At 41.9% G+C, this 12,562-nt stretch overlaps 1 protein-coding gene across 2 annotated transcripts in view; it reads right to left on the reverse strand.

Moving 5' to 3' along the window:
* Positions 1-6,371, reverse strand: part of LOC126271903 (cytochrome P450 6k1-like) — a 73,381-nt gene extending 67,010 nt beyond the window's left edge. For both annotated transcript variants that reach the window (XM_049974293.1, XM_049974291.1), the window contains exon 1: positions 6,334-6,371. The gene's annotated coding sequence lies outside the window, so the exon portion shown is untranslated. The remainder of the gene's footprint in view (positions 1-6,333) is intronic.
* Between the last annotated feature and the right edge of the window lie 6,191 nt (positions 6,372-12,562).

Consider the following 12,562-nt stretch of genomic DNA (forward strand, 5'->3'; position numbering starts at 1 on the left):
CCTATTAAGCTTATACGTTTAGATGACTTATGTGGCTACGTGTGTAGGGTCCTGAAGATGGTGCCATTGAGGCACCGAAACAAAAAATGGTTCAAATGGCTCTGAGCACTATGGGACTTAACATCTGAGGTCATCAGTCCTCTTGACTTAGAATTGCTTAAACCTAACTAACCTAATGACATCACACACATCCCTGCCCGAGGCAGGATTCGAACCTGCGACCGTAGCAGCAGCGCGGTTCCGAACTGGTGCATTACCCTCAAGTCTTTGGCCACCCGCGGTCCTATTCCATTTACACAAGATGGAATTACACACGATTCGGGACTAGTCTCGCATTCGGATCTCCAGGACAGGACTCCCAAAATGGAGGCAAGCATGAGAAAAAGATTGAATAACTAACGAGAGCGTAATGTTCTGTGAGTCGGAGCGTGGAATGTCAGAAATTTGAACGCGATAGGGAACATAGAAAATCTGAAAAGTGAAATGCTAAGGTTCAATTTCGATATGTTGAGGATTAGCGAAGTGAAATGGAAGCAAGACGAGGATATCTGGTCAGACGTGTATGAGAAAATATTAACAGCAGCATAAAATGAAATAATGGGAGGAGGATTCCTTAAGAACAAGAAATAGGGCAGGGAATGAGTTACTGTAAACAGTTTAGTGATAGCGTTGTTCATGTCAGAGTTGCAGAAAACGAACACTGATAACAATAGTTCAGATATGCATGCGGACGTCGCAAGCAGAGGACGAAGAGATAGAGGAAGTATATGAGGATACTAAACAGGTAATTCAATTCAGATCAAAATAGTCATGGGAGACTGGAATGCGGTTTTAGAGAAAGAAGAAGAAGAAAGGGTTACGGGAGAATACGTGCTTGGTAGTAGAAGTGAGACAGGAGAGAGACTGATTGTGATATGCAATAAAATTCAGTTATTAATATCGAATACTCTCTTCAAGAGTTAGAAAAGTTGGAGGTATACTTGGAAAAGGCCAGGAGATATAGGAAGATTCCAGTTGGATTACATCACGGCCAGGATGGTTGGTTGGATGGTTAATTTGGGGGAGAGGAACAAACAGCGAAGTCATCGGTCCCATTGGATTAGGAAAGGATGGAGAAGAGAGTAGGCCGTGTTCTTTCAAAGGAACCATCCCGGCATTTGGCTGAAGCGATTAGGGAAACCATGGAAAACCTAAATCATGGTGACCGGACACGGGTTTGAACTGTCGTCCTCCGAATACGAGTCCAGTGTGCTAACCATTGCGCCACCTCGCTCTGTTCACGGTGAAGCAGAGATCCTCAAATGATACACTGGAATGTACGGCGTACCCAGGAGCAGATCACAATTCAGTAATGATGAAGAGCAGGCTGAAGTTTAAGAGACTAGTCAAGAAGAATTGCTGCGCAAAGAACAGATGGAAGTACTAAACAATGAAGAGATACACATGAAGTTTTCCGAGGCTATAGGTATTGCGATAATGAATTGCTCAGTAGGCAGCTCAGTTGGAGAGGAATGGACAGCTCTAAAATCGACAATCACTGGAGCGAAAAAGGAACGCATAGGTACAACGAAGATAATGAATAAACCACGGGTAACAGAAGTAATACTTGAGATGATCGATGAAAGAGGGAAGGATAAAAAAGTACAGGAAAATTAAGTAATACAGAAATACAAGTCACTTAGGAATAAATTAAATGGGTAGTGCGGGGAAGCTAAGATAAAATGGCTATATGACAAATGTGAAAAAAATCAAAAATAAACAGTTGTCAGAAGGACTGAGTCAGCATACAGAAAAGCTGAAACAGCCTTCGATGAAATTAAAAGCAAAGGCGGTAACATGAAGAGGGCACTGGGAGTACGACTGTTAAATTCTGAGGAGAGAGCGAAGAGATGGAAAGAGTACTTTGAAGGTGTGTGTGAGGGGAGAGGGGGACACTTATCTGAAGACGTGTTAGAAGAAGAAAAAGGAGTCGACAGGGAAGAGAGAGGGGATCCCTTGGAGTCAGAATCTCGAAGAGCTTTGGTCGACTTAGGATCAAATAAGGCGGAAGGAATATATAACGCCCCATCAGAATTTCTAAAATCGTTGGGAGAAGTGGTGACAAAACGACTGTTGACATCGGTGTGTAGAATCCACAAGACCGGCGATTTACCATCCGAAGACAGCAAAAGTTGACAAATGCGAAAGTCACTGCACTATCGGCTTAACAGCTCGAGCATCCAAGTTGCTGACAGTAATAATAGACAGAAGACTGGGAAAGGAAACTGAGAATGGGTTGTATGACGATCAGTTTAGGAAATAAAACGACAACAACGAGGCAGTTCTGACATTGCGCTGGATAAAGGAGGCAAGACTGAAGAAAATCATGACGTGTCCATAGGATGTATCATACTGGAAAAAGCGTTCGACAGTGTAAAATGGTGCAACATGTCCGTAATTCTGAGAAAAATAGTGGTAAGCTATAGGGAAAGACCAGTAATATGCAATATGTACAAGAACCAAGAGACTGAAAGGTCAATAACGAAGTACTCAGATTGAAAAGAATATAAGACAGGAATGTAGTCTAAGCTCCTACTGTTCAGTATCTACATTGAAGAAGCAGTGTCGGAAATAATAGGAAGGTTAAAGAGCGGGATTAAAATTCAGGGTGAAAGAGTATCACTGATAGGATTCGGTTATAACATTGCTATCTTGAGCACAAGTGCTGAATAATTAAGCTGTCTGTTGAATGGAATAAGCAATCTAATGAGTATAGAATATGGAGCGAGAATAAATCGAAGTAAGACGAAAATAATGCGAAGCAGTAGAACTGTGAAAAATAAGAAATTACTATCATAATTGATGACGAAGTTAAGTAATTCTGCTAGCCAAGCAGCAAAATAACCCATGGCAGACGGAACAAGAAGGACATGAAAAGCCGAAAGCCGACTAGCGCTGGTATAAAGGCCATTCCTAGCCAAGAGAAGTCCACTAGTGTCGAACATAGACCTCAGTTTGAGGAAAAAAAACTGAGAATGTATCTTTGGAGCACAGCAATATATGGACTGTGGGAAAACCAGAAAGAAGAGAATGGTAGCAATTGAGATGTGGTCGAGCGGTTCTAGGCGCTTCAGTCCGGAACCATGCAGCTGCTACAGTCGCAGGTTTGAATCCTGCCTCGGGCATGGGTGTGTGTGATGTCCTTAGATTAGTTACGTTTAAGTAGTTCTAAGTCTAGGGGACTGACGACCTCAGATGTTAAGCCTCATAGTGCTTAGAGCCATTTGAACTGAGATGCGATACTACAGAGAGATTTTGAAAATTAGGTGGACTGATAAGGCAAGCATGAGAAGGTTCTCTGGAGAATCGTCCAGGATAAAAATATATGGAAAACACTGACAAGAAGAAGGGACAAGATGGTAGGAGACCGTCAAGAATTTGCGGAATAACTTCCATGCTAGTACAAGGAGCTGTAGGGGGTAAACACTTAAACGAAAATCGAGAGTTGAATAACTCCAGTTAGTAATTCAGGATGTAGGTTGAATGTGCTACTCTGAGATGAACAGACTGGCACAGGAGAGGAATTCTTGGTGGACCACATCAAAACATTTCAGTATACCGATGACTAAAAAAAGAATGTATTTCGAGCATATCCTCCCAAACCACCAGATCGGTATAAACCAAATTTGGCACACATATTCCTTGACCCCCGAGGATGAGCACTATGGAGGTTAGAGTCTCCTAGCCTCCATATTAGCGGAAATAAGGGGAAAACAGTCTTTCAGCCTCTGCCATGCTGGCTGCCCTGCGCAACAGTCGTCCAGTAATATAACTTTGTATTGTATTTTTAAGGTCGACACCAGTAAGGACAGCCAAGAACAAACAAATCTAATAACGGGTTTATGGACATTCGAGGGAACAGCTAAAAACTAACGCCCAATCCACTAGCTTTGTGAGACCAATCAGCCGTGTTATCTTCTGGCAAAGGCGTAATTCGGATTCTGTATGGAGAGATATAAGTGGTGCAACACTCTACTGGCAGTTTTGAACTTCCCTTGACATTGGAACCGCTTCTTGTCACACACGTTGCTCCACCATTGCCATCACGAGTGTAAGTATTCGAGTCTTACCACCAAGGAAAAGTCCCTGGCAGTGCGTGCAATTGAATTCGGGATCACAAAAGCTGACCACTTAACTTTCAAGGGATAGCTGTTCACCACCGATCGAGAGAACAGAATTTCCGATTAAGAAGATCAAGATCGACAGTTAGTTCATCAACGCACCTGATGTTTGTAAATGGTTGACTCACGAATTGTTCTTCCCGTCGGACACAGACAGGCGGCCAAGCACCACAGAATTTTTCTCTCAAACGAAAACATACTACTTCGTTCAATGTTTTTGAAACTAAAAAGTCACGGTTGTCTCACGAAATACGTGCAACGACTGAGGCTTTGAATGAAAATAAATGATGAAAAAGAAGGAGGTAAAATGAATGCTAATTGTGATATCCATTAATTGAATCTCTTAGTAGAGTGATCTTGATGGAGCTATCAACAGGTATATGACGTACAAAACATGGATCCAAGAAACGCTGTATCTTAGTCTTTCAGATGGGGTTACACAGATTCCACATAATTTACCGAATTATTTCTTTCACTGTTGAAAAATATCGTTTACCTTTTCTGGATGTCATGGGTTACAGACAGGCGCACATGATGTCAAACGTGTACAGATGCTAACACACTAGATAATGTTATCAGTCCGAACTGATACAAAAGGTACTTAACACATATGCTACGGTTATTGACAAGGTAAATTTAAGACAGGAATCAAACTACTTCAAGTAACTTTCTTTGCTAATGGTGGCGATGCAATGATTTTTTCTTTCATAGTCATATATATATATCAGAAGATTACAGGTTATGCGAGGTTCAAAATTCAGTTTCTCCTTAATGATTTGTCTAAATGATATTTCTGCGAAGAAGGTGATACGCTCTGTCTTACTTTACTGATAAAATTAATACATAATATTTACAAATGTCAAACAGTGAAGAAACCAAATCCGATGAACAAAAATTACAATTAAAAAAATATATTCACTCGCAGAATTACATATTGACAACGGATGTTGGGGCCAAAGTGTTCTTGTATTATGGAATGTACGTATCAAGCACATATATCAAAAGTTAAAATCCATAATTGATAGTATATATAATTTGTTCAGTAGGCTCAGTGAAGAAGACAAATCTGTATTTACATAAACCATGGTAAAGGATTAATAAACCTTTAATTCTGCAACTAGTTGTCTGTTATTTTCAAATTCTATCATATATCTCTCTCCAAAGGCACTGTTGGTGAAATATATTTAGCGACATCATCAGTTTCGGAGTATTATGTTACGTTTATAAAGTGTTTGAGACAAAAACTGCATTCTCAGTCTGAGAAATCTACGTAGTCATCACGCTCGACCAGATGTAAAGTCGTGCTAGCACTCTACAAATGACTTTATTCCATTCTGAACCAGTAGCAACGGATCAGCATGCTAACCCTGTCATAAGTGCAGCGCCGAACAATACCACATGTGTTTTCCCTACACGTGGCAGAACGCTGATGGCTAGCTCGGTAACAGTTCATAATGTAAGAATGTCACACGTAGATATTCAGAATAACTCAACGACCGATTACACATGATTTCTACCGTATCTTTTGTCTGGCTGGCAATTTAGTTTTCACGCCTAACCCCTTTTGCACGTATAACACATTGTTCTCAAACAAATCATGAAATGAAAAAGGTTTCATCAACAGCAACCTCCGAAAACAATATTCTTATTCATTTTCCTTTTCTTCATCAAATATTCGCACACTTCTTCGAATGAAGAAGCTCTAGCCAGACGTAGTCAGAGCGCATATTCATATGCATCTGCATTAAACAAAAGATATAAGATCTACAGCTAGCGACTTAATAACAAAAATAAAGCGATTTTATAAATAAAAAGTATATTTCAGTAAGTAGTAAGACGTAATCCTCATATTACGTATTTCGTTATTTGGAGAGATTCCGCTCCATATACATTACGATATTTCTCACTAACAAAAAAGGGAAATATTTTAAATATAAGCATTAACAGTAAAAAAGAAATGGTACTTTATGGCGCAGTGCAAAGATTGTTCATCGAAAGAGCGTCGTTTTTCGTTTCACCTGCGCGCCAGTTGACAGTACGACTTGATGTTTCAAATGTGCTTCAGATCAAGTAGATTTGTACAGGTGTGTGTGTGTATGTGTTTATTACGTGGAATAAGAAATGATGGAGGCAAGTAAATAAACTACGAAAGATATTGCAGAGAAGTACTTACCTGTGACTGTCTTCGTGGCTGGCGTGGATTACACTGAGATAAATTCTGCACAGAGTTTATCTTATATGAATACATGCCAAGGTCAGCGTTTCGCAACTCGTTTGGAGGCTTTGGTCTGAGCATGATTTGTCAAAAGGCGGGTGCTTGTATTTTATTTACACAAAAAGAAACTTTTGAACAACAGACGGTCGATGAAAGTACTTGACAGCGCTTGCAGTTTTCAAGCTTTCAGAACGTTACATCTGGATGTCATTCACTATGTTGTTTGAGAGTGGGCTTAAGGAAAAGTAACAATAAAAGCTGTCTAGTGTATTCCCAGAGCCAATTTTACTAGCCAATGAAAAATCGACAAAACAAAACTTCGCACGGAAAATTGTGAAGTCTACATCGAGCATTCTCGGTGTGTGCAGCACGTATTTTGTGCCAACTCTTTGGTCCCACCAATTCTCTCGTTGCATGGTAGCGGCAACATATTATCGTACCAGCGAGACGTGTTATGTGAAACAATGGAAATTAATACCAATTTAACACTATGCACTGAAGTATAGGATATTGACAGCGATCGCAAAATATGTAGTGATGTGACCGGCAGCGCTAGAAGCGGTTAGAAGTGCCTCATGGTCAAAGTGCCTGGTTGTCACCCTTTGAACCGGAGTTCGATTTCAAAGTCACTTCAATATTTTTTTATATTCCCGTTATGGTCGTTGCCAGAGGCCTTTCTGTGGTAGCTTCCTTATCTCGATGAGTACAACACTGGTGCATATTATTTGTAGTCTTTAAGAAAACGAGTTACAAATTTGTATCAGGTGCCCCATAAAATTTTACTCAAGATCCATCCAGATCAGTCAGACTTCCAGCAAAATTTTAGCTTTTTACGGAGCTCGTATTTCAAATATAGGAGAGAGTGACTAATCGAAAAATTATTCAGTTCTTTGGCAGGAATGAAACTGGCGCTGATATACTTATCATCAAATTACGCACTCAAATGTAAGCACCAAACTCAACAACAATCCTTTGCTCTTTTATTCGGGCACACTAAAATTGACCATCACTCTCAAATTTGACGACAATCAGGTCCAAATTGAGTTCTATATTTATAGAATTATTCATAGAAATAGCAGACAGAACGGGAAATAGGATGCAGCAGAAAAAATAATTAAGATGAAATTCAGTAAGAGAGAATAAATGTTTAACAATGAGCTCATAAATTTTGGTCTCGAAGGAAAATTACAGATACGCTGGGAAAAGTAGTTGAACTATTCACAGTAATGGCTCTGAATAACATGTTTAAATACTGTCAGAACAATTTTATTAAAATGCGGTTTGGCGTGTGTAATGATCCAGTGATCCGAAGGAGATAAGCATGTATGAAATTCCACGACCTTCTAGTTTGCAGGACAATTGTAGAATATGATTTTCCAACGGAAAAGTGTGTTTTATTCCTCCGTAATTTTCAAGGAAAATAGAACTCAATAACGTCAGTGGTTTGTGGGTATACAATACAAACGCCAGATGACGGAATGCACTAATCTTAGCCTTACTGTGGTTAAAAATTAATTTGAGAAAACTATTACTTATATTGTGATCTGAGAATGTTATTAAATTACACCAAAAGATACTATCATTACTGAAAATGATTTTGACTATGGAGGAATGTTGGCTATGATGGCATTCCCTAATGTGAGCTAAAGTAAGTGTTCAGCTCTATTTGGAGACATGACAACTTAGTTCTCGCAGTGCATGAGGCGTAGACCAGTCACAATAAGACCGTTAAGGAGCTAGATATTGTCGAGAACACTTGATTTCAAACGTTTTGAATTTCAAGGTTTTCGAGGGGCAACTATGACGGTAGGTTTTAGTTCAAATGGCTCTGAGCACTATGGGACTTAACATCTGAGGTCTTCAGTCCCCTAGAACTTAGAACTACTTAAACCTAACGAACCTAAGGACATCACACACATCCATGCCCGAGGCAGGATTCGAACCTGCGACCGCAGCGGTCGCGCGGTTCCAGACTGGAGCGCCTAGAACCGCTCGGCCACACTGGCCAGCTGACGGTAGGTTTCTAGCGTAAGGTGGCTTATTCCTAATATTAGTTATCATGTGTATCCTAATATGAGACAATTTCGCGTATCATGACATTGTATCTGCTATTAGTGTAACTTCATCTTACTACCTTACTAGCTGAATTAAGATTTATATTTTTACTAAGTGGTTTGACAATTTTCTGAACTTGGTGAAGCCGTCTGGTGATGACCCAGTTGTGCTAATACTTGACGAACATAATGTCACGTTTTTTTTATAGATAAAGTAAAAAATGCCGTGTCCAGGTCACCTGTTTGTCACCTCATTGCGTGCCTGAAATACAGCCTCTTCTATGGAATTCTTGGCACCGTTTGAAACGCGTTATTCCTAACAAACTGATACCTGATGGGTAAGTAACTCAGGTCAAGTAGCAACCCTATTTTTGATTACAAGGTTATTTTGAGCAGCCTACTTGAGAGCAGTAACAACGAAAAATTGCTTACTTTCGAGGGAAAGCATATGTTCAGGAACAAAGGACGCCCCTCCCATAACCTATTGCTATGCTAACTGATTTATGACCCCCTGTGGTTGATTATGACCCTTGGAGATAACCTATCCTTATGAGAACCCCCAACCCTCCCCTACTGTGGTATCGATAGCTACGATGCCACAACGTAGGTGCGCTCTCGTAGGTTGGCACCATGAGAGCGGACGAACAACGCCGACCACAGCGCCCTCTAGCCGACGCTGTGGGCCTCGATGAGCGCCGCTCCAGATTCAGCTCATTGGATCACGAGTAGATGACCTAGCGACTTAGCTTCGACTTGTAGGGGGGCTAGGCATTATAGACTTTGCCTTTGTAACTTCTAGTAACTGTTAGCTTCGATACATGAATTGCTTCGCACCTATGTGCTCATCTGTACCAAAAGTTAAGCAATGTGTTTGTATCTGCTTACACAACAGTAAAGGTGCTTCAACTTTACTTGCAGTACTGAAGTAGTTCACCTTTTCCTGGTCCTGCTTGCATCCTTCACTTTCGGCCTATTTTGTAGAAGCAGTTCACAGGAGCAGATCCATGCACCGCCTATCCAGGCGGGATACAAAACCTACCCCTCCAAGAAATCACTAACCTCCCTCTCCCCCACTGATGCAAGCATACTTTTGATGTAAAATTAATTGACTAATAAATAAAACTGATCAATAAGTTATCCTCTCCTCCTCTTGGAAATCCACTAGCCCTCAAACCACCTCCACTTCACCCTCCTCTTCCCATCTGGAAATTTGTGGGAAAAACACTTAGTATGTGCTGAAGAGGAAGGATCTCACGATACAAAATTCAAAATGATGTCACTAATGTATTATTCAGTTCAGTCTGGATATTCTTTATTTAATCTGTTTGGAGGAAACAGGGTTCCCCCACTTGGGCAGAGCTCACGTCTCCACCCACCACCCGCATATCCCATGTTATACTAACTGTAAGCAGCAGGGAAAGGAATGATATGCTGTAAATTAGCTGCCATTTTGGGTCATCAGCACTTGTGTCAGCAGACCAGATCGAGGGGCGCTGAGCGGGCATCTGAATGTTACGGAGGTTGAAAATCAGCCATGTCTTAATTACAGATCGTGATGCTAAGTACCACTGGCCACTGCGTGGACGTTGGCGTCCTTGAATATTCGATACCTGGGAAAACACGTCTGCCCTTTCTCAAGTGCTTACTTGCTATTGTAACACTTGACCCTCAAACCTGTAGACCAAGGTGCCGTGCCTACCCAACTGAGCGATCTGCATTTGTTCTTTCAGCCCTTGAACAAAGCATCAGTGGACGGCATTCCTTTGACAGGAAATTCCAGGCTCGCATCCCGTCTCCATCTGTCTCAAATGGTTACTTCCTGTTTATGTGAACACATGGATGAACCAACATGCACAGACTCAAAGACGGTAGTTTTCATCCATCCTCAGAACACTATGGTCCTGTTGGCTAATGTTGAGGACAAAGGCAGAGCCTGCATGATTGCGATATCAATAATGGTGGTAAGTAGTGCATTTGCACGACCCTATAAAATTAATCGTTTCCCATTTTACAGGAGTCAGATAGATCAGTTGAAACACTCGCCACCACCTTAAGATAAATCTTCACGTATTTTCAACATCTGCGAATCACACACAAACTTTTTGCAAATTAAGTAATTTCCGTCACAAATAGAGCATAGTGCTAAGCTCATGCATGCACCGGCACCCCATTTGAGAACACAAACATCCTTCTCCACCGCAATATTTCCTCCTTACACTATATGAACCTGCCAAAAACAACATCGCAACACACACTTGTGATCGCAAATCACGTACCATCCGACAACTACTGGGGAGCTGCGGCCACGCTTGTCGGGAGACGCCTGCACATGCATCGACTGTGCTGGCCATTGCACGCACATCTCCAGCTCAAAGGCTGGTCACACTGTCACCTTGGCCGCCAAAGTGTCAACCAATCAATTTACATGAAGGGGCGGAGGGAATAACAGTCCATCACAAACACTCTCCGTATTGAATCTTTTTACGCAACACACATGTCAGCTTCTGTCACCACTTGATCAGCACCCTGGCTAGTTCGCTATTCAGCCAGCCACAGTGTGTTGCAGGTCCCGTCGCCGGGATTTGTCTCCACAGCTGTGATCAAGACCCGACTGGTTGCAATAATTCTTTGTACCCGCTGGTCACGTGAGGATGTCGGCCTCCGTAGCGTTACCGCCTACAACGCAAGAGGGCCCAGGTTCGATTCCCGGCAGGGGACTGGGTGTTGTGTGTCCTTCATCGTCATTTTCATCGTCACTGACACACAAGTCACCGTAGTGGCGTGAACTAAAAAGACTTGCAATACGGCGGACGAACCCCGAAGGGGATATCCCGGCCAATAAATGCCATATGATCATTTCATACGTGAGGCTAAGCTGCGGCTTCTGGTCAGCCACAACCACGTGCCCACTCTTGCTGCTGGCCGTGGCTCACTGCAAGACAAGCAGGCGGGACCTGGACGTATAGTTCGAACTGCGATTCCATCACTGACGTAGACACTCCCCAGTTTAATAAGAACCACTTTACCCAATCCGAAACGAGAATGAAGTTGTCTATACACATCGAACTTCTTAAGTGAAATATACATTCCTCCCATTTTTACGAGTTATTTTAGAAGACAGAAGAAATCAGTGCTTACCTGCGTTTGCATATTGCTGAAGTATCATTCCTTGTTGTGAAAACCTTGACCAACAGTATCGGATACGCTGTATTTCTTCCAAATATTCCCTCATCAGAAAAAAACCTGTTTTTGTCTGCTTAAAATCTGCTACGACCAGCATCACAGGACTAAAATATTAAACTCATCTTTGGCTTATAAGGGAGAGCTAAGAGCATGTTCTGCCTCTGTCTCAGGTACGTCCTCACTTTGAAACTCTCTTAAAGTAGCCAGACGTCTTGTCACATAGAAAGTCTCTTAACGTGCAGCATAGAGGAGTTGTAAATGTCACGTTAATTCAACGTATTACATTCTAAATTCGGTAATATAGCCAACTTCTCCCGGTGTATGTGGGAGGTAGGAATTTCGTTAAAAGATCTCGCCTCAACGACAAAATGCCTGATTACCGCTCCAGCTTGCGAATCGTATCCATGGTACTCCACCCTCGCTTCCATCTGCCCGGCAGCACATCATTGACATCAAATTGATTGACTAATTAATTAAACTGATCGTGAGAGTCCCTTTGATTGATGACTAATTTTTGTTTTTCCTCAGCCAGACTATACTCGCCAGGTAACCCCTACAGACGTTTCTGTAATGCCTCTGCGGGCTTCCCACAGGGTAGATACTCAGTCCCTCTGTTCCCAAAATAGATGTTAACCATAATCAAATGTCTCCAACGCTAATCACGTTCTGTCTGACAGTTGCGCTGTCAATCTGGTGGAAATAGGTCACTTAGAATTCCGTTATACTGCCCGCAGTTAATTCTGCTGAGACCTCTAAGCATATGGGGCAGTAGAATGTTCCACTCTGTTCTCCATTCCGCGACGCCTCCGCCCCTGTCCCTGCCATTGCCACTTGTCTGCATGTGAACAGCAGGTACTGTCGCCACCGACAAACGTACATGAGCCTGCAGATCAGGGCTCCCCTCAGTATACAGACCTGTTAGAAGCATTCCTATCAGCTTCAGCCAAACT

The sequence above is a fragment of the Schistocerca gregaria genome, chromosome 5, assembly GCF_023897955.1.
Source record: "Schistocerca gregaria isolate iqSchGreg1 chromosome 5, iqSchGreg1.2, whole genome shotgun sequence".
Lineage (NCBI taxonomy): Eukaryota > Metazoa > Arthropoda > Insecta > Orthoptera > Acrididae > Schistocerca > Schistocerca gregaria.